The following is a 25,416-nucleotide window of genomic DNA, read 5'->3' as shown; positions in this document are numbered from 1 at the left end:
GGAATTAAATAGAAAAGGCACAAAGCTGACTTAAGTACAGGAAAACTGACTCTTCTTACTGTCTATGTTTTGAACCATTCCTGTGACACTAGTTATAGATTCCGATGCTTCACCTCAGGTTTACTCTATCCCTCTGACCTTCTTATTGACGATGAAACACAGAAAATGCATCGGAATTAAATAGAAAAGGCACAATGCCGACTTAAGTACAAGAAAATTGACTCTTCTTACTGTCAATGTTTTGAACCATTCCTGTAACACTAGTTATAGATTCCGATGCTTCACCTCAGGTTTACTCTATCCCTCTGACCTTCTTATTGACGATGAAACACAGAAAATGCATCGGAATTAAATAGAAAAGGCACAATGCCGACTTAAGTACAAGAAAACTGACTCTTCTTGCTGTCTATGTTTTGAACCATTCATGTGACACTAGTTACAGATTCCCATGCTTCACTTTAGGTTTACTGTATCCCTCTGACCTTTTTATTGACGATGAAACACAGAAATTGCATCGGAATTAAATACCAAAGGCACAATGCCGACTTAAGTACAAGAAAACTGACTCTTCTTACTGTCTATGTTTTGAACCATTCCTGTGACACTAGTTATAGATTCCGATGATTCACTTCAGGTTTACTGTATCCCTCGGACCTTCTTATTGACGATGAAACACAGAAATTGCATCGAAAATATATACTAAAAGCAAAATGCCGACTTAAGTACAAGAAAACCGACTCTTCTTTCTGTCTATGTTTTGAACCATTCATGTGACACTAATAATAGATTCCGATGCTTCACTTCAGGTTTACTGTATCCCTCTGACCTTCTTACTGACGATGAAACACAGAAATTGCATCGGAATGAATTAGAAAAAGAACAATGCCGACTTATGTACAAGAAAACTGACTCTTCTTACTGTCTATGTTTTGAACCATTCCTGTGACACTAGTTATAGATTCCGATGCATCACTTCAGGTTTACTGTATCCCTTGGACCTTCTTATTGACGATGAAACACAGAAATTGCATCGGAATTAAATGAAAAAGGCACAACGTTGACTTAAGTACAAGAAAACCGACCCTTCTTACTGTCTATGATTTGAACCATTCCTGTGACACTAGTTTTAGATTCCGATGCTTTACTGCAGGTTTACTGTATCCCTCTGACCTTCTTATTGACGATGAAACACAGAAATAGCATCGGAATTAAATATAAAAGGCACAATGCCTACTTAAGTACAAGATAACTGACTCTTCTTACTGTCTATGTTTGAACCATTCATGTGACACTAGTTATAGAATCCGATGCTTCACTTCAGATTTACTGTATCCCTCCGACCATCTTATTGTTGATGAAACACAGAAATTGCATCGGAATTAAATACAAAAGGCACAATGCCGACTTAATTACAAGTAAACTGACTCTACTTACTGTCTATGTTTTGAACCTTTCCTGTGACACTAGTTATAGATTCCGATGCTTCACTTCATGTTTCTGTATCCCTCTGACCTTCTTATTGACGATGAAACACAGAAATTGCATCGGAATTAAATACAAAAGGCACAATGACGACCTAAGTACAAGAAAACTCTTCCTACTGTCTATGTTTCGAACCATTCATGTGACACTAGTTATAGCTTCCGATGCTTCACTTCAGGTTTACTGGATCCCTCTGACCTTCTTACTGACGATGAAACACAGAAATTGCATCGGAATGAATTAGAAAAGGAACAATGCCGACTTACGTACAAGAAAACTGACTCTTCTTACTGTCTATGTTTTGAACCATTACTGTGACACTAGTTATAGATTCCGATGCATCACTTCAGGTTTACTGTATCCCTCTGACCTTCTTATTGACGATGAAACACAGAAATAGCATCGGAATTAAATAAAAAAGTCACAATGCCTACTTAAGTACAAGATAACTGACTCTTCTTACTATCTATGTTTGAACCATTCATGTGACACTAGTTATAGAATCCGAAGCTTCACTTCAGGTTTACTATATCCCTCTGACCATCTTATTGTTGATGAAACACAGAAATTGCATCGGAATTAAATACAAAAGGCACAATGCCGACTTAAGTACAAGAAAAGTGACTCTTCTTGCTGTCTATGTGTTGAACCATTCATGTGACACTAGTTATAGATTCCGATGCTTCACGATGAAACACAGAAATTGCATTGGAATTAAATACCAAAGGCACAATGCCGACTTAAGTACAAGACAACTGACTCTTCCCACTGTCTATGTTTTGAACCATTCATGTGACACTAATAATGGATTCCGATGCTTCACGTCAGGTTTACTGTATCCCTCTGACCTTCATATTGACGATGAAATACAGAAATTGCATCGGGATGAAATAGAGAAGGAACAATGCCGACTTAGGTACAAGAAAACTGACTCTTCTTACTGTCTATGATTTGAACCATTTCTGTGACACTATTTATAGCTTCCGATGCTTCACTTCAGGTTTACTGTATCCATCAGACCTTCTTATTGACGACGAAACACAGAAATTGCATCGGAATCAAATACAAAAGGCACAATGCCGACTTATGTACAAGAAAACTGACTCTTCTTACTGTCTATGTTTGAACCATTCATGAGACAGTAGTTATAGACTCCGATGCTTCACTTCAGGTTTACTGTATCCCTCTGACCTTCTTAATGACGATGAAACACAGTAATTGCATCGGAATTAAATACAAAATGCACAATGCCGACTTAAGCGACAAGAAAACTGACTCTTCTTTCTGTCTATGATTGAACCATTCCTGTGACACTAGTTATTGATTCCGATGCTCCACTTTATATTTACTGTATCCCTCCGACCTTCTTATTGACGATGAAACACAGAAATTTCATCGGAATTAAATACAAAAGGCACAATGCCGACTTAAGTACAAGTAAACTGCGTCTTCTTACTGTCTATGTTTTGAGCCATTCCTTTGACACTAGCTATAGATTCCGATGCTTCACTTCAGGTTTTCCGTATCCCTCTGACCATCTTATTGACGATGAAGCACAGTAATTGCATCGGAATTAAATACAAAACGTACAATGCCGTCTTAAGTACAAGAAAACAGACTCTTCTTACTGTCTTTGTTTTGAACCATTCATGTGACACTAGTTATAGATTCTGATGCTTCACTTCAAGTTTACTGTATCCCTTGGACCTTTTTATTGACGATGAAACACAGAAACTGCATCGGAATTAAATACAAAAGGCACAATGCCGACTTAAGTACAAGATATCTGACTCTTCTTACTGTCTACGGTTTGAACCATTCCTGTGACACTAGTTATAGATTCCGATGCTTCACTTTAGGTTTACTGTATCCCTCTGACCTTCTTATTGACGATGAAACACAGAAATTGCATCGAAATTAAATACAAACGGCACAATGCCGACTTAAGTACAAGAAAACTGACTCTTCTTACTCTCTATGTTTTGAACCATTCATGTGACACAAATTATAGATTCCGATGCTTCACTTCATTTGTACTGTATCTTTGTGACCTTCTTATTGACGATGATACACAGAACTTGCATCGGAATTAAATACAAAACGCACAATTCCGACTTACGTACAAGAAAACTGACTCATCTTACTGTCTATGTTTGAACCATTCATGTAACACTAGTTATAGATTGCGATGCTTCACTTCAGGTTTACTGTATCCAGCCGACCCTCTGATTGACGATGAAATACAGAAATTGCATCGGAATTAAATACAAAAGGCACAATGCCGACTTAAGTACAAGAAGACTGACTCTTCCTACTGTCTATGTTTTGAACCATTCGTGTGACACTAGTTATAGATACCGATGCTTCACTTCAAGCTTACTGTATCCCTCTGATCGTCTTATTGACGATGAAACACAGAAATTGCATCGGAATTAAATACAAAAGGCACAATGCCGGCTCAGGTACAAGAAGTCTTTCTCTTCTTACTGTCTATGTTTTGAACCTTTCCTGTGAGACCGGTTTTTGATTCCTATGCTTCACATCAGCATTACTGCATCCCTTGGACCTTCTTATTGACGACGAAACACAGAAATTGCATCGGAATTAAATAGAAAAGGCCCAATGCCGACTTAAGTACAAGGGAACTGACTCATCTTACTGTGTATGCTTTGAACCATTCCTGTGACACTAGTTATAGATTCCGATGCTTCACTTCAGGTTCACTGTACCCTCTGACCTTCTTATTGACGATGAAACACTGAAATTGCATCGGAATTAAACACAAAAGGCACAATGCCGACTTAAGTACAAGAAAACTGACTCTTCTTACTGTCTTTGTTTTGAACCCTTCCTGTGACACTAGCTATAGATTCCGATGCCTCACTTCAGGTTAACTGTATCCCTCTGACCTTCTTATTGACGATGAAGCACAGAAATTGAATCGGAATTTCATACAAAAGGCACAACGCCGACTTAAGTACAAGAAAACTGACTCTTCTTACTGTCTATGTTTTGAAAGGGTCCTGTGACACTAGTTATAGATTCCGATGCTTTACTTCAGGTTTACTGTATCCCTCTGACCTTCTTATTGACGATGAAACACAGAAATTGCATCGAAATTAAATACAAAAGGCACAATGCCGACTTAAGTACAAGAAAACTGACTCTTCTTACTGTGTGTGGTCTGAACCATTCCTGTGACACTAGTTATAGATTCCGATGCTTCACTTCAGGTTTACTGTATCCCTCTGACCTTCTTATTGACGATGAAACACAGAAATTGCATCGAAATTAAATACAAAAGGCACAATGCCGACTTAAGTACAAGAAAACTGACTCTTCTTACTGTCTATGATTTAAACCATTCATGTGACACTATTTATAGATTCCGATGCTTTACTCCAGGTTTACTGTATCCCTCTGACCTTCTTGTTGACGATGAATCACAGAAATTACTTCAGAATTAAATACAAAAGGCACAATGCCGACTTAAGTACAAGAAAACGGACTCTTCTTACTGTCTATGTTTTGATCCATTCCTGTGGCACTAGTTATAGATTCCGATGCTTCACTTCAGGTTTACTGTATCCCTCTGACTTTCGTATTGACGATGAAACATAGAAATTGCATCGGAATTAAATAGAAGAGGAACAGTGCAGACTTAAGTACAAAAAAACTGACTCTTCTTACTGTCTATGCTTTGAACCATTCCTATGACACTAGTTATAGATTCCGATGCTTCACTTCACGTTTACTGTATCCCTCTGACCTTCTTATTGACGATGAAACACAGAAATTGCATCGGAATTAAATAGAAAAGGCACTATGCCATCTTAAGTACAAGAAAACTGACTCTTCTTACTGTCTATGTTTTGAACCATTCCTGTGACACTAAATATAGATTCCGATTCCTCACTTCAGGTTTACTGTATCCCTCTGACCTTCTTATTGACGATGAAACACAGAAATTGCATGGGAATTAAATACAAAAATCACAATGCCGACTTAAGTACAAGAAAGCTGACTCTTCTAACTGTCTATGTTTTGAACCATTCATGTGACACTAGTTATAGATTCCGATGCTTCACTTCAGGTTTACTGTATCCCTCTGACCTTCTTATTGACGATGAAACACAGAAATTGCATCGGAATTAAATACAAAAGGCACAATGCCGACTTAAGTACAAGAAAACTGACTCTTGTTACTGTCTATGTTTTGAACCATTCCTGTGACACTAGTTATAGATTCCGATGCTTCACTTCAGGTTTACTGTATCCCTCTGACCTTCTTATTGACGATGAAGCACAGATATTGCATCGTAATTAAATACTAAAGGCACAATGCCGACATAAGTACAGGAAAACTGACTCTTCTTACTGTCAATGTTTGAACCATTCCTGTGACACTAGTTATTGATTCCGATGCTTTACTTCAGGTTTACTGTATTCGTCTGACCCTCTTATTAACGAAGAAACACAGATATTGCGTCGGAGTTATACACAAAAGGCACAATGCCGACTTAAGTACAAGAAAACTGACTCTTCTTACAGTCTATGTTTTGAACCATTCCTGTGTCACTAGTTATAGATTCCGGTGCTTCACTTCAGGTTTACTGTATCCCTCAGACCTTCTTATTGACGATGAAACACAGAAATTGCATCGGAATTAAGTAGTAAAGGCACAATGCCGACTTAAGTACAAGAAAACTGACTCTTCTTACTGTCTATGTTTTGAACCAATCACGTGACACTAGTTATAGATTCCGATGCTTCACTTCAGTTTTACTGTATCCCTCTGACCTTCTTATTGACGAAGAAACACATATATTGCATCGGAGTTATATACAAAAGGCACAATGCCGACTTAAGTACAAGAAAACTGACTCTTCTTACAGTCTATGTTTTGAACCATTCCTGTGACACTAGTTATAGATTCCGATGCTTCACTTCTGGTTTACTGTATCCCTCTGTCCTTCTTATTGACGATGAAGCACAGATATTGCATCGGAATTAAATACAAATGGCACAATGACGACTTAAGTACAAGAAAACTGACTCTTCTTACTGTCTACGTTTTGAACCATTCCTGTGACACTAGTTATAGATTCCGATGCTTCACTTCGGTTTACTGTATCCCTCTGACCTTCTTATTGACGATGAAACATACAAATTGCATCGGAATAAAATAGAAAGGTACAATGCCGACTGAAGTACAAGAAAACTGACTCTCCTTAATGTCTACGTTTTGAACCATTCCTGTGACACTAATTATAGATTCCGATGCTTCACTTCAGGTTTACTGAATCCCTCTGACCTTCTTGTTCACGATGAAACACAGAAATTGCATCCGAATTAAATACAAAAGGCACAATGCCGACTTAAGTACAAGAAAACTGACTCTTCTTACTGTCTATGTTTTGAACCAATCACGTGACACTAGTTATAGATTCCGATGCTTCACTTCAGGTTTACTGTATCCCTTGGACCTTCTTATTGTCGACGAACTCAGAAATTGCATCGGAATTAAATAGAAAATGTACAATGCCAACTTCAGTACAAGATAACTGACTCTTTTTCCTGTCTATGTTTTGAACCATTCCTGTGACACTAGTTACAGATTCCGATGCTTTACTTAAGGTTTGCTGTATCCAGCTGACTCTCTGATTGACGATGAAACACAGAAATTGCATCGGAATTAAATACAAAAGGCACAATGCCGACTTAAGTACAAGAAGACTGACTCTTCCTACTGTCTATGTTTTGAACCATTCGTGTGACATTAGTTATAGATACCGATGCTTCACTTCAGGTTCACTGTATCCCTCTGATCGTCTTATTGACGATGAAACACAGAAATTGCCTCGGAATTAAATACAAAAGGCACAATGCCGGCTCAGGTACAAGAAGTCTTTCTCTTCTTACTGTCTATGTTTTGAACCTTTCCTGTGAGACCGGTTTTTGATTCCTATGCTTCACATCAGCATTACTGTATCCCTTGGATCTTCTTATTGACGACGAAACACAGAAATTGCATCGGAATGAAATAGAAAAGGCACAGTGCCGACTTATGTACAAGGGAACTGATTCATCTTACTGTGTATGTTTTGAACCATTCCTGTGGCACTAGTTATAGATTCCGATGCTTCACTTCAGGTTTACTGTATCCCTCGGACCTTCTTATTGAAGATGAAACACAGAAATTGCATCGGAAATTAATACAAAAGGCACAATGACGACTTAAGTACAAGAAGACTGACTCTTCTTACTGTCTATAATTTGAACCATTCCTGTGACACTAGTTGTAGATTCTGATGCTTCACTTCAAGTTTACTGTATCCCTTGGACCTTTTTATTGACGATGAAACACAGAAACTGCATCGGAATTAAATACAAAAGGCACAATGCCGACTTAAGTACAAGATATCTGACTCTTCTTACTGTCTACGGTTTGAACCATTCCTGTGACACTAGTTATAGATTCCGATGCTTCACTTTAGGTTTACTGTATCCCTCTGACCTTCTTATTGACGATGAAACACAGAAATTGCAACGAAATTAAATACAAACGGCACAATGCCGACTTAAGTACAAGAAAACTGACTCTTCTTACTCTCTATGTTTTGAACCATTCATGTGACACAAATTATAGATTCCGATGCTTCACTTCAGGTGTACTGTATCTTTGTGACCTTCTTATTGACGATGATACACAGAACTTGCATCGGAATTGAATACAAAACGCACAATTCCGACTTATGTACAAGAAAACTGACTCATCTTACTGTCTATGTTTGAACCATTCATGTAACACTAGTTATAGATTGCGATGCTTCACTTCAGGTTTACTGTATTCAGCCGACCCTCTGATTGACGATGAAATACAGAAATTGCATCGGAATTAAATACAAAAGGCACAATGCCGACTTAAGTACAAGAAGACTGACTCTTCCTACTGTCTATGTTTTGAACCATTCGTGTGACACTAGTTATAGATACCGATGCTTCACTTCAAGCTTACTGTATCCCTCTGATCGTCTTATTGACGATGAAACACAGAAATTGCATCGGAATTAAATACAAAAGGCACAATGCCGGCTCAGGTACAAGGAGTCTTTCTCTTCTTACTGTCTATGTTTTGAACCTTTCCTGTGAGACCGGTTTTTGATTCCTATGCTTCACATCAGCATTACTGTATCCCTTGGACCTTCTTATTGACGACGAAACACAGAAATTGCATCGGAATTAAATAGAAAAGGCACAATGCCGACTTAAGTACAAGGGAACTGATTCATCTTACTGTGTATGCTTTGAACCATTCCTGTGACACTAGTTATAGATTCCGATGCTTCACTTCAGGTTCACTGTACCCTCTGACCTTCTTATTGACGATGAAACACTGAAATTGCATCGGAATTAGACACAAAAGGCACAATGCCGACTTAAGTACAAGAAAACTGACTCTTCTTACTGTCTTTGTTTTGAACCCTTCCTGTGACACTAGCTATCGATTCCGATGCCTCACTTCAGGTTAACTGTATCCCTCTGACCTTCTTATTGACGATGAAGCACAGAAATTGAATCGGAATTACATACAAAAGGCACAACGCCGACTTAAGTACAAGAAAACTGACTCTTCTTACTGTCTATGTTTTGAAAGGTTCCTGTGACACTAGTTATAGATTCCGATGCTTCACTTCAGGTTTACTGTATCCCTCTGACCTTCTTATTGACGATGAAACACAGAAATTGCATCGAAATTAAATACAAAAGGCACAATGCCGACTTAAGTACAAGAAAACTGACTCTTCTTACTGTCTATGGTTTGAACCATTCCTGTGACACTAGTTATAGATTCCGATGCTTCACTTCAGGTTTACTGTATCCCTCTGACCTTCTTATTGACGATGAAACACAGAAATTGCATCGAAATTAAATACAAAAGGCACAATGCCGACTTAAGTACAAGAAAACTGACTCTTCTTACTGTCTATGTTTTAAACCATTCATGTGACACTATTTATAGATTCCGATGCTTTACTCCAGGTTTACTGTATCCCTCTGACCTTCTTGTTGACGATGAATCACAGAAATTACTTCAGAATTAAATACAAAAGGCACAATGCCGACTTAAGTACAAGAAAACTGACTCTTCTTACTGTCTATGCTTTGATCCATTCCTGTGACACTAGTTATAGATTCCGATGCTTCACTTCAGGTTTACTGTATCCCTCTGACTTTCGTATTGACGATGAAACATAGAAATTGCATCGGAATTAAATAGAAAAGGAACAGTGCCGACTTAAGTACAAGAAAACTGACTCTTCTTACTGTCTATGTTTTGAACCATTCCTGTGACACTAGTTATAGATTCCGATGCTTCACTTCACGTTTACTGTATCCCTCTGACCTTCTTATTGACGATGAAACACAGAAATTGCATCGGAATTAAATAGAAAAGGCACTATGCCAACTTAAGTACAAGAAAACTGACTCTTCTTACTGTCTATGTTTTGAACCATTCCTGTGACACTAAATGTAGATTCCGATGCTTCACTTCAGGTTTACTGTATCCCTCTGACCTTCTTATTGACGATGAAACACAGAAATTGCATGGGAATTAAATACAAAAATCACAATGCCGACTTAAGTACAAGAAAGCTGACTCTTCTAACTGTCTATGTTTTGAACCATTAATGTGACACTAGTTATAGATTCCGATGCTTCACTTCAGGTTTACTGTATCCCTCTGACCTTCTTATTGACGATGAAACACAGAAATTGCATCGGAATTAAATACAAAAGGCACAATGCCGACTTAAGTACAAGAAAACTGACTCTTCTTACTGTCTGTGGTTTGAACCATTCCTGTGACACTAGTTATAGATTCCGATGCTTCACTTCAGGATTACTGTATCCCTCTGACCTTCTTATTGACGATGAAGCACAGATATTGCATCGGAATTAAATACTAAAGGCACAATGCCGACATAAGTACAGGAAAACTGACTCTTCTTAGTGTCAATGTTTGAACCATTCCTGTGACACTAGTTATTGATTCCGATGCTTTACTTCAGGTTTACTGTATTCGTCTGACCCTCTTATTGGCGAAGAAACACAGATATTGCATCGGAGTTATACACAAAAGGCACAATGCCGACTTAAGTACAAGAAAACTGACTCTTCTTACAGTCTATGTTTTGAACCATTCCTGTGTCACTAGTTATAGATTCCGGTGCTTCACTTCAGGTTTACTGTATCCCTCAGACCTTCTTATTGACGATGAAACACAGAAATTGCATCGGAATTAAGTAGTAAAGGCACAATGCCGACTTAAGTACAAGAAAACTGACTCTTCTTACTGTCTATGTTTTGAACCAATCACGTGACACTAGTTATAGATTCCGATGCTTCACTTCAGGTTTACTGTATCCCTTGGACCTTCTTATTGACGACGAACTCACAAATTGCATCGGAATGAAATAGAAAATGTACAATGACAACTTCAGTACAAGATAACTGACTCTTTTTCCTGTCTATGATTTGAACCATTCCTGTGTCACTAGTTATAGATTCCGGTGCTTCACTTCAGGTTTACTGTATCCCTCAGACCTTCTTATTGACGATGAAACACAGAAATTGCATCGGAATTAAGTAGTAAAGGCACAATGCCGACTTAAGTACAAGAAAACTGACTCTTCTTACTGTCTATGTTTTGAACCAATCACGTGACACTAGTTATAGATTCCGATGTTTCACTTCAGTTTTACTTTATCCCTCTGACCTTCTTATTGACGAAGAAACACATATATTGCATCGGAGTTATATACAAAAGGCACAATGCCGACTTAAGTACAAGAAGACTGACTCTTCCTACTGTCTATGTTTTGAACCATTCGTGTGACACTAGTTATAGATACCGATGCTTCACTTCAGGTTTACTGTATCCCTCTGATCGTCTTATTGACGATGAAACACAGAAATTGCCTCGGAATTAAATACAAAAGGCACAATGCCGGCTCAGGTACAAGAAGTCTTTCTCTTCTTACTGTCTATGTTTTGAACCTTTCCTGTGAGACCGGTTTTTGATTCCTATGCTTCACATCAGCATTACTGTATCCCTTGGATCTTCTTATTGACGACGAAACACAGAAATTGCATCGGAATTAAATAGAAAAGGCACAGTGCCGACTTATGTACACGGGAACTGACTCATCTTACTGTGTATGTTTTGAACCATTCCTGTGGCAATAGTTATAGATTCCAATGCTTCACTTCAGGTTTACTGTACCCTCTGACCTTCTTATTGACGATGAAAGACTATAATTGCATCGGAATTAAACACAAAAGGCACAATGCCGACTTAAGTACAAGAAAACTGACTCTTCTCACTGTCTTTGTTTAGAACCATTGCTGTGACACTAGCTTTAGATTCCGAAGCTTCACTTCAGGTTAACTGTATCCCTGTGACCTTCTTATTGACGATGAAACACAGAAATTGCATCGGAATTAAATACAAAAGACACAATGCCGTCTTAAGTACAAAAAAACTGACTCTTCTTACTGTCTATGTTTTAAACCGTTCATGTGACACTATTTATAGATTACGATGCTTTACTCCAGGTTTACTGTATCGCTCTGACCTTCTTGTTGACGATGAATCACAGAAATTACTTCGGAATTAAATACAAAAGGCACAATGCCGACTTAAGTACAAGAAAACTGACTCTTCTTACTGTCTATGTTTTGATCCATTCCTGTGACACAAGTTATAGATTCCGATGCTTCACTTCAGGTTTGCTGTATCTCTCTGACCTTTTTATTGACGATGAAACATAGAAATTCCATCGGAATTAAATAGAAAAGGAACAGTGCCGACTTAAGTACAAGAAAACTGACTCTTCTTACTGTCTATGTTTTGAACCATTCCCAAGACACTACTTATAGATTCCGATGCTTCACTTCAGGTTTACTGTATCCCTCTGACCTTCTTATTGACGAAGAAACACAGAAATTGCTTCGGAATTATATACCAATGGCACAATGCCGACTTAAGTACAAGAAAACTGACACTTCTTACTGTCTATGTTTGGATCCATTCCTGTGACACTAGTTATAGACTCCGATGCTTCACTTCAGGTGTACTGTATCCCTGTGACCTTTTCATTGACGATGAAACATAGAAATTGCATCGGAATTAAATAGAAAAGGAACAATGCCGACTTAAGTACAAGAAAACTAACTCTTCTTACTGTCTATGTTTTGAACCATTCCTGTTACACTAGTTATAGATTCCGATGCTTCATTTCAGGTTTACTGTATCCTTCTGACCTTCTTATTGACGATGAATCACAGAAATCGCATCGGAATTAAATAGAAAAGGCACAATAACGACTTAAGTACAAGAAAACTGATTCTTCTTACTGTCTATGTTTAGAACCATTCCTAAGACACTAAATATAGATTCCGATGCTTCATTTCAGGTTTACTGTATCCCTCTGACCTTCTTATTGACGATGAAACACAGAAATTGCATCGGAATTAAATACAAAAGGCACAATGCCGGCTTAAGTACAAGAAAACTGACTCTTCTTACTGTCTAAATTTTGAACCATTCCTGTGACACTAGTTATAGATTCCGATGCTTCACTTCAGGTTTACTGTATCCCTCTGACCTTCTTATTGTTGATGAAACACAGAAATTACATCGGAATTAAATACAAAAAGCACAATGCCGACTTAAGTACAAGAAATCTTACTCTTCTTACTGTCAATGTTTGAAAAATTCCTGTGTCACTAGTTATAGATTCCGATGCTTCACTTTGGGTTTACTGTATCCCTCTGACCTTCTTATTGACGATGAAACATAGAAATTGCATCGGAATTAAATAGAAAAGGAACAATGCCGACTTAAGTACAAGAAAACTGACTCTTCTTACTGTCTATGTTTTGAACCATTCCTGTGACGCTAGTTATAGATGCCGATGCTTTACTTCAGGTTTACTGTATCCCTCCAACCTTCGTATTGACGATGAAACACAGAAATTGCATCGGAATTAAATAGAAAAGGCACAATGCCGAATGAAGTACAAGAAAACTGACGCTTCTTACTGTCTGTGTTTTGAACCATCCCTGTAACACTAAATATTGATTCCGATGCTTCACTTCAGGTATACTGTATCCCTCTGACCTTCTTATTGACGATGAACACTGAAATTGCATCGGAATTAAATACAAAAGGCACAATGCCGACTTATGTACAAGAAAATTGACTCTTCTTACTCTCTATGTTTTGAAACATTCATGTGACACTAATTATGGATTCCGATGCTGCACTTCAGGTTTACTGTAACCCTCTGACCTTCGTATAGACGATGAAACACAGAAATTGCATCGGAATTAAATAGAAAAGGCACAATGCCGACTAATGTACAAGAAAACTGACTCTTCTTACTGTCTATGTTTGAACCATTCATGTGACACTAGTTATAGATTCCGATGCTTCACTTCAGGTTTACTGCATCCCTCTTACCTTCTTATTGACGATGAAACACAGAAAGTGCATCGGAATTAAATACAAAAGGCACGATGCCGACTTAAGTACAAGAAAACTGACTCTTCTTACTGTCTACGTTTGAACCATTCCTGTCACACTAGTTATCGATTCCGATGCTTCACTTCAGGTTTACTGTATCCTTCTGACCTTTTTATTGACGATGAAACACAGAAATTGCATCGGAATTAAATACAAAATGCACAATGCCGACTTAAGTACAAGAAAACTGACTCTTCTTTACTGTCTATGTCTTGAACCATTCCTGTGACACTAGTTATATATTCCGATGCTTCACTTCAGGTTTACTGTATCCCTCTGACCTTCATATTGACGATGAAACACAGAAATTGCATCGGACTTAAATACAAAAGGAACAATGCCGACTTAAGTACAAGAAAACTGACTCTTCTTACAGTCTATGCTTTGAACCATTCCTGTGACACTAGTTATAGTTTCCGATGCTTCACTTCAGGTTTACTGTATCCCTCTGACCTTCTTATTGACAATGAAACACAGATATTGCGTCGGAACTACATACAAATGGCACAATGACGACTTAAGTACAAGAAAACTGACTCTTCTTACTGTCTATGTTTTGAACCATTCCTGTGACACTAGTTATAGATTCCGATGCTTCACTTCAGGTTTACCGTATTCCTCTGACCTTCTTAGTGACGATGAAACACAGAAATTGCATCGGAATTAAATACAAAAGGCACAATGCCGACTTAAGTACAAGAAGACTGACTCTTCTTACTGTCTATGTTTTGAACCATTCCTGTGACACTAGTTATATATTCCGATGCTTCACATCAGGTTTACTGTATCCCTCTGACCTTCTTATTGACGATGAAACACTGAAATTGCATCGGAATTATATACAAAAGGCACAATGCCGACTTAAGTACAAGGAAACTGACTCTTCTTACTGTCTGTGTTTTGAACCATTCCTGTGACACTAGTAATAGTTGCCGATTCTTCACTTCAGGTTAACTGCATCCCTCTGACCATCTTATTGTTGATGAAACACAGAAATTGCATCGGAATTAAATACAAAAGGCACAATGCCGACTTAAGTACAAGAAAACTGACTCTTCTTACTGTCTATGGTTTGAACCATTCCTGTGACACTACTTATAGATTCCGATGCTTCACTTCAGGTTTACTGTATCCCTCTGACCTTCTTATTGACGATGAAACACAGAAATTGCATCGGAATTAAATACAAATGGCACAATGCCGACTTAAGTACAAGAAAACTGACACTTTTTACTGTCTATGTTTGGATCCATTCCTGTGACACTAGTTATAGATTCCGATGCTTCACTTTAGGTTTACTGTATCCTTCTGACCTTCTATTGACGATGAATCACAGAAATCGCATCGGAATTAAATAGAAAAGGCACAATGCCGACTTAAGTACAAGAAAACTGATTCGTCTTACTGTCTATGTTTAGAACCATTCCTAAGACACTAAATATAGATTCCGATGCTTCACTTCAGGTTTACTGTATCCCTCTGACCTTCTTATTGAGGATGAAACACAGAAATTGCATCGGAATTAAATACAAAAGGCACAATGCCGGCTTAAGTACAAGAAAACTGACTCTTCTTACTGTCTAAATTTTGAACCATTCCTGTGACACTAGTTATAGATTACGATGCTTCACTTCAGGTTCACTGTATCCCTCTGACCTTCTTATTGTTGATGAAACACAGAAATTACATCGGAATTAAATGCAAAAAGCACAATGCCGACTTAAGTACAAGAAATCTTACTCTTCTTACTGTCAATGTTTGAACCATTCCTGTGTCACTAGTTTTAGATTCCGATGCTTCACTTTGGGTTTACTGTATCCCTCTGACCTTCTTATTGACGATGAAACACAGAAATTGCATCGGAATTAAATACAAAAGGCACAATGCCGGCTTAAGTACAAGAAAACTGACTCTTCTTACTGTCTAAATTTTGAACCATTCCTGTGACACTAGTTATAGATTCCGATGCTTCACTTCAGGTTTACTGTATCCCTCTGACCTTCTTATTGTTGATGAAACACAGAAATTACATCGGAATTAAATACAAAAAGCACAATGCCGACTTAAGTACAAGAAATCTTACTCTTCTTACTGTCAATGTTTGAAAAATTCCTGTGTCACTAGTTATAGATTCCGATGCTTCACTTTGGGTTTACTGTATCCCTCTGACCTTCTTATTGAAGATGAAACATAGAAATTGCATCGGAATTAAATAGAAAAGGAACAATGCCGACTTAAGTACAAGAAAACTGACTCTTCTTACTGTCTATGTTTTGAACCATTCCTGTGACACTAGTTATAGATGCCGATGCTTTACTTCAGGTTTACTGTATCCCTCCAACCTTCGTATTGACGATGAATCACAGAAATTGCATCGGAATTAAATAGAAAAGGCACAATGCCGAATGAAGTACAAGAAAACTGACCCTTCTTACTGTCTGTGTTTTGAACCATCCCTGTAACACTAAATATTGATTCCGATGCTTCACTTCAGGTATACTGTATCCCTCTGACCTTCTTATTGACGATGAACACTGAAATTGCATCGGAATTAAATACAAAAGGCACAATGCCGACTTATGTACAAGAAAATTGACTCTTCTTACTCTCTATGTTTTGAAACATTCATGTGACACTAATTATGGATTCCGATGCTGCACTTCAGGTTTACTGTAACCCTCTGACCTTCGTATAGACGATGAAACACAGAAATTGCATCGGAATTAAATAGAAAAGGCACAATGCCGACTAATGTACAAGAAAACTGACTCTTCTTACTGTCTATGTTTGAACCATTCATGTGACACTAGTTATAGATTCCGATGCTTCACTTCAGGTTTACTGCATCCCTCTTACCTTCTTATTGACGATGAAACACAGAAAGTGCATCGGAATTAAATACAAAAGGCACGATGCCGACTTAAGTACAAGAAAACTGACTCTTCTTACTGTCTACGTTTGAACCATTCCTGTCACACTAGTTATCGATTCCGATGCTTCACTTCAGGTTTACTGTATCCTTCTGACCTTTTTATTGACGATGAAACACAGAAATTGCATCGGAATTAAATACAAAATGCACAATGCCGACTTAAGTACAAGAAAACTGACTCTTCTTTACTGTCTATGTCTTGAACCATTCCTGTGACACTAGTTATATATTCCGATGCTTCACTTCAGGTTTACTGTATCCCTCTGACCTTCATATTGACGATGAAACACAGAAATTGCATCGGACTTAAATACAAAAGGAACAATGCCGACTTAAGTACAAGAAAACTGACTCTTCTTACAGTCTATGCTTTGAACCATTCCTGTGACACTAGTTATAGTTTCCGATGCTTCACTTCAGGTTTACTGTATCCCTCTGACCTTCTTATTGACAATGAAACACAGATATTGCGTCGGAACTACATACAAATGGCACAATGACGACTTAAGTACAAGAAAACTGACTCTTCTTACTGTCTATGTTTTGAACCATTCCTGTGACACTAGTTATAGATTCCGATGCTTCACTTCAGGTTTACCGTATTCCTCTGACCTTCTTAGTGACGATGAAACACAGAAATTGCATCGGAATTAAATACAAAAGGCACAATGCCGACTTAAGTACAAGAAGACTGACTCTTCTTACTGTCTATGTTTTGAACCATTCCTGTGACACTAGTTATATATTCCGATGCTTCACATCAGGTTTACTGTATCCCTCTGACCTTCTTATTGACGATGAAACACTGAAATTGCATCGGAATTACATACAAAAGGCACAATGCCGACTTAAGTACAAGGAAACTGACTCTTCTTACTGTCTGTGTTTTGAACCATTCCTGTGACACTAGTAATAGTTGCCGATTCTTCACTTCAGGTTAACTGCATCCATCTGACCTTCTTATTGTTGATGAAACACAGAAATTGCATCGGAATTAAATACAAAAGGCACAATGCCGACTTAAGTACAAGAAAACTGACTCTTCTTACTGTCTATGGTTTGAACCATTCCTGTGACACTACTTATAGATTCCGATGCTTCACTTCAGGTTTACTGTATCCCTCTGACCTTCTTATTGACGATGAAACACAGAAATTGCATCGGAATTAAATACAAATGGCACAATGCCGACTTAAGTACAAGAAAACTGACACTTTTTACTGTCTATGTTTGGATCCATTCCTGTGACACTAGTTATAGATTCCGATGCTTCACTTCAGGTTTACTGTATCCTTCTGACCTTCTATTGACGATGAATCACAGAAATCGCATCGGAATTAAATAGAAAAGGCACAATGCCGACTTAAGTACAAGAAAACTGATTCGTCTTACTGTCTATGTTTAGAACCATTCCTAAGACACTAAATATAGATTCCGATGCTTCACTTCAGGTTTACTGTATCCCTCTGACCTTCTTATTGAGGATGAAACACAGAAATTGCATCGGAATTAATTACAAAAGGCACAATGCCGGCTTAAGTACAAGAAAACTGACTCTTCTTACTGTCTAAATTTTGAACCATTCCTGTGACACTAGTTATAGATTCCGATGCTTCACTTCAGGTTCACTGTATCCCTCTGACCTTCTTATTGTTGATGAAACACAGAAATTACATCGGAATTAAATGCAAAAAGCACAATGCCGACTTAAGTACAAGAAATCTTACTCTTCTTACTGTCAATGTTTGAACCATTCCTGTGTCGTTAGTTTTAGATTCCGATGCTTCACTTTGGGTTTACTGTATCCCTCTGACCTTCTTATTGACGATGAAACATAGAAATTGCATCGGAATTAAATAGAAAAGGAACAGTGCCGACTTAAGTACAAGAAAACTGACTCTTCTTACTGTCTATGTTTTGAACCATTCCCAAGACACTAGTTATAGATTCCGATGCTTCACTTCACGTTTACTGTATCCCTCTGACCTTCTTATTGACGATGAAACACAGAAATTGAATCGGAATTACATACAAAAGGCACAACGCCGACATAAGTACAAGAAAACTGACTCCTCTTACTGACTATGTTTTGAAAGGTTCCTGTGACACCAGATATAGATTCCGATGCTTCACAACAGGTTTACTGTATCCCTCTGACCTTCTTATTGACGATGAAACACAGAAATTGCATCGGAATTAAATACAAAAGGCACAATGCCGACTTAAGTACAAGAAAACTGACTCTTCTTACTGTCTATGGTTTGAACCATTCCTGTGACTCTAGTTATAGATTCCGATGCTTCACTTCAGGTTTACTGTATCCCTCTGACCTTCTTATTGACGATGAAACACAGAAATTGCATCGGAATTAAATACAAATGGCACAATGCCGACTTAAGTACAAGAAAACTGACTCTTCTTACTGTCTATGTTTTGAACCATTCCTGTGACACTAGTTATAGATGCCGATGCTTTACTTCAGGTTTACTGTATCCCTCCTACCTTCGTATTGACGATGAAACACAGAAATTGCATCGGAATTAAATAGAAAAGGCACAATGCCGAATTAAGTACAAGAAAACTGACCCTTCTTACTGTCTGTGTTTTGAACCATCCCTGTAACACTAAATATTGATTCCGATGCTTCACTTCAGGTATACTGTATCCCTCTGACCTTCTTATTGACGATGAACACTGAAATTGCATCGGAATTAAATACAAAACGCACAATGCCGACTTATGTACAAGAAAACTGACTCTTCTTACTCTCTATGTTTTGAACCATTCATGTGACACTAATTATGGATTCCGATGCTGCACTTCAGGTTTACTGTAACCCTCTGACCTTCGTATAGACGATGAAACACAGAAATTGCATCGGAATTAAATAGAAAAGGCACAATGCCGACTAATGTACAAGAAAACTGACTCTTCTTACTGTCTATGTTTGAACCATTCATGTGACACTAGTTATAGATTCCGATGCTTCACTTCAGGTTTACTGCATCCCTCTTACCTTCTTATTGACGATGAAACACAGAACGTGCATCGGAATTAAATACAAAAGGCACAATGCCGACTTAAGTACAAGTAAACTGACTCTTCTTACTGTCTACGTTTGAACCATTCCTGTGTCACTAGTTATCGATTCCGATGCTTCACTTCAGGTTTACTCTATCCCTCTGACCTTTTTATTGACGATGAAACACAGAAATTGCATCGGAATTAAATACAAAATGCACAATGCCGATTTAAGTACAAGAAAACTGACTCTTCTTTACTGTCTATGTTTTGAACCAATCCTGTGACGCTAGTTATATATTCCGATGCTTCACTTCAGGTTTACTGTATCCCTCTGACCTTCATATTCACGATGAAACTCAGAAATTGCATCGGACTTAAATACAAAAGGAACAATGCCGACTTAAGTACAAGAAAACTGACTCTTCTTACAGTCTATGCTTTGAACCATTCCTGTGACACTAGTTATAGATTCCGATGCTTCACTTCAGGTTTACTGTATCCCTCGGACCTTCTTATTGACGATGAAACAAAGAAACTGCATCGGAATTAAATAGAACAGGAACAATGCCGACTTAAGTACACGAATACTGACTCTTCTTACTGTCTATGTTTTGAACCATTCCTGTGACACTAGTTATAGATGCCGATGCTTCACTTCAGGTTTACTGTATCCCTCTGACCTTCTCAATGACGATGAAACACAGAAATTGCATCGGAATTAAATAGAAAAGGCACAATGCCGAATTAAGTACAAGAAAACTGACTCTTCTTACTGTCTATGTTTGAACCATTCATGTGACACTAGTTATAGATTCCGATGCTTCACTTCAGGTTTACTGCATCCCTCTTACCTTCTTATTGACGATGAAACACAGAAAGTGCATCGGAATTAAATACAAAAGGCACGATGCCGACTTAAGTACAAGAAAACTGACTCTTCTTACTGTCTACGTTTGAACCATTCCTGTCACACTAGTTATCGATTCCGATGCTTCACTTCAGGTTTACTGTATCCTTCTGACCTTTTTATTGACGATGAAACACAGAAATTGCATCGGAATTAAATACAAAATGCACAATGCCGACTTAAGTACAAGAAAACTGACTCTTCTTTACTGTCTATGTCTTGAACCATTCCTGTGACACTAGTTATATATTCCGATGCTTCACTTCAGGTTTACTGTATCCCTCTGACCTTCATATTGACGATGAAACACAGAAATTGCATCGGACTTAAATACAAAAGGAACAATGCCGACTTAAGTACAAGAAAACTGACTCTTCTTACAGTCTATGCTTTGAACCATTCCTGTGACACTAGTTATAGTTTCCGATGCTTCACTTCAGGTTTACTGTATCCCTCTGACCTTCTTATTGACAATGAAACACAGATATTGCGTCGGAACTACATACAAATGGCACAATGACGACTTAAGTACAAGAAAACTGACTCTTCTTACTGTCTATGTTTTGAACCATTCCTGTGACACTAGTTATAGATTCCGATGCTTCACTTCAGGTTTACCGTATTCCTCTGACCTTCTTAGTGACGATGAAACACAGAAATTGCATCGGAATTAAATACAAAAGGCACAATGCCGACTTAAGTACAAGAAGACTGACTCTTCTTACTGTCTATGTTTTGAACCATTCCTGTGACACTAGTTATATATTCCGATGCTTCACATCAGGTTTACTGTATCCCTCTGACCTTCTTATTGACGATGAAACACTGAAATTGCATCGGAATTACATACAAAAGGCACAATGCCGACTTAAGTACAAGGAAACTGACTCTTCTTACTGTCTGTGTTTTGAACCATTCCTGTGACACTAGTAATAGTTGCCGATTCTTCACTTCAGGTTAACTGCATCCCTCTGACCTTCTTATTGTTGATGAAACACAGAAATTGCATCGGAATTAAATACAAAAGGCACAATGCCGACTTAAGTACAAGAAAACTGACTCTTCTTACTGTCTATGGTTTGAACCATTCCTGTGACACTACTTATAGATTCCGATGCTTCACTTCAGGTTTACTGTATCCCTCTGACCTTCTTATTGACGATGAAACACAGAAATTGCATCGGAATTAAATACAAATGGCACAATGCCGACTTAAGTACAAGAAAACTGACACTTTTTACTGTCTATGTTTGGATCCATTCCTGTGACACTAGTTATAGATTCCGATGCTTCACTTCAGGTTTACTGTATCCTTCTGACCTTCTATTGACGATGAATCACAGAAATCGCATCGGAATTAAATAGAAAAGGCACAATGCCGACTTAAGTACAAGAAAACTGATTCGTCTTACTGTCTATGTTTAGAACCATTCCTAAGACACTAAATATAGATTCCGATGCTTCACTTCAGGTTTACTGTATCCCTCTGACCTTCTTATTGAGGATGAAACACAGAAATTGCATCGGAATTAAATACAAAAGGCACAATGCCGGCTTAAGTACAAGAAAACTGACTCTTCTTACTGTCTAAATTTTGAACCATTCCTGTGACACTAGTTATAGATTCCGATGCTTCACTTCAGGTTCACTGTATCCCTCTGACCTTCTTATTGTTGATGAAACACAGAAATTACATCGGAATTAAATGCAAAAAGCACAATGCCGACTTAAGTACAAGAAATCTTACTCTTCTTACTGTCAATGTTTGAACCATTCCTGTGTCACTAGTTTTAGATTCCGATGCTTCACTTTGGGTTTACTGTATCCCTCTTACCTTCTTATTGACGATGAAACATAGAAATTGCATCGGAATTAAATAGAAAAGGAACAGTGCCGACTTAAGTACAAGAAAACTGACTCTTCTTACTGTCTATGTTTTGAACCATTCCCAAGACACTAGTTATAGATTCCGATGCTTCACTTCACGTTTACTGTATCCCTCTGACCTTCTTATTGACGATGAAACACAGAAACTGAATCGGAATTACATACAAAAGGCACAACGCCGACATAAGTACAAGAAAACTGACTCCTCTTACTGACTATGTTTTGAAAGGTTCCTGTGACACCAGATATAGATTCCGATGCTTCACTTCAGGTTTACTGTATCCCTCTGACCTTCTTATTGACGATGAAACACAGAAATTGCATCGGAATTAAATACAAAAGGCACAATGCCGACTTAAGTACAAGAAAACTGACTCTTCTTACTGTCTATGGTTTGAACCATTCCTGTGACTCTAGTTATAGATTCCGATGCTTCACTTCAGGTTTACTGTATCCCTCTGACCTTCTTATTGACGATGAAACACAGAAATTGCATCGGAATTAAATACAAATGGCACAATGCCGACTTAAGTACAAGAAAACTGACTCTTCTTACTGTCTATGTTTTGAACCATTCCTGTGACACTAGTTATAGATGCCGATGCTTTACTTCAGGTTTACTGTATCCCTCCAACCTTCGTATTGACGATGAAACACAGAAATTGCATCGGAATTAAATAGAAAAGGCACAATGCCGAATTAAGTACAAGAAAACTGACCCTTCTTACTGTCTGTGTTTTGAACCATCCCTGTAACACTAAATATTGATTCCGATGCTTCACTTCAGGTATACTGTATCCCACTGACCTTCTTATTGACGATGAACACTGAAATTGCATCGGAATTAAATACAAAACGCACAATGCCGACTTATGTACAAGAAAACTGACTCTTCTTACTCTCTATGTTTTGAACCATTCATGTGACACTAATTATGGATTCCGATGCTGCACTTCAGGTTTACTGTAACCCTCTGACCTTCGTATAGACGATGAAACACAGAAATTGCATCGGAATTAAATAGAAAAGGCACAATGCCGACTAATGTACAAGAAAACTGACTCTTCTTACTGTCTATGTTTGAACCATTCATGTGACACTAGTTATAGATTCCGATGCTTCACTTCAGGTTTACTGCATCCCTCTTACCTTCTTATTGACGATGAAACACAGAACGTGCATCGGAATTAAATACAAAAGGCACAATGCCGACTTAAGTACAAGTAAACTGACTCTTCTTACTGTCTACGTTTGAACCATTCCTGTGTCACTAGTTATCGATTCCGATGCTTCACTTCAGGTTTACTGTATCCCTCTGACCTTTTTATTGACGATGAAACACAGAAATTGCATCGGAATTAAATACAAAATGCACAATGCCGATTTAAGTACAAGAAAACTGACTCTTCTTTACTGTCTATGTTTTGAACCAATCCTGTGACACTAGTTATATATTCCGATGCTTCACTTCAGGTTTACTGTATCCCTCTGACCTTCATATTCACGATGGAACTCAGAAATTGCATCGGACTTAAATACAAAAGGAACAATGCCGACTTAAGTACAAGAAAACTGACTCTTCTTACAGTCTATGCTTTGAACCATTCCTGTGACACTAGTTATAGATTCCGATGCTTCACTTCAGGTTTACTGTATCCCTCGGACCTTCTTATTGACGATGAAACAAAGAAACTGCATCGGAATTAAATAGAACAGGAACAATGCCGACTTAAGTACACGAATACTGACTCTTCTTACTGTCTATGTTTTGAACCATTCCTGTGACACTAGTTATAGATGCCGATGCTTCACTTCAGGTTTACTGTATCCCTCTGACCTTCTCAATGACGATGAAACACAGAAATTGCATCGGAATTAAATAGAAAAGGCACAATGCCGAATTAAGTACAAGAAAACTGACTCTTCTTACTGTCTATGTTTGAACCATTCCTGTGACACTAAATAGTGATTCCGATGCTTCACTTCAGGTTTACAGTATCCCTCTGACCTTCTTATTGACGGTGAAACACAGAAATTGCATCGGAATTGAATACAAAAAGCACAATTCCAACTTAAGTACAAGATAACTGACTTTTCGTACTGTCTATGTTTTGAACCATTCATGTGACACTAGTTATAGATTCCGATGCTTCACCTCAGGTTTACTGTATCCCTCTGACCTTCTTATTGACGATGAAACACAGAAATCGCATCGGAATTAAATACAAAAGGCACAATGCCTACTTAAGATCAAGAAAACTGACTCTTCTTACTGTCTAAGTTATGAACCATTCCTGTGATACTAGTAATAGATTCCGATGCTTCACTTCAGGTTTACCGTATCCCTCAGACCTTCTTATTGACGATGAAACACAGAAATTACATCGGAATTAAATACAAAAGGCACAATGCCGACTTGACTACACGAAAACTGACTCTTCTTACTGTCTATGTTTTGAACCACTCCTGTGACACTAGTTAAAGATTCCGATGGTTCACCTCAGGTTTACTGTACCCCTCTGACCTTCTTATTGACGCTGAAACACAGAAATTGCAACGGAATTAAATACAAAAGGCACAATGCCGACTGAA

Source organism: Schistocerca americana, unplaced genomic scaffold (assembly GCF_021461395.2).
Source record: "Schistocerca americana isolate TAMUIC-IGC-003095 unplaced genomic scaffold, iqSchAmer2.1 HiC_scaffold_19, whole genome shotgun sequence".
NCBI classification, from domain to species: domain Eukaryota; kingdom Metazoa; phylum Arthropoda; class Insecta; order Orthoptera; family Acrididae; genus Schistocerca; species Schistocerca americana.
This window is presented reverse-complemented; position numbering follows the sequence as displayed.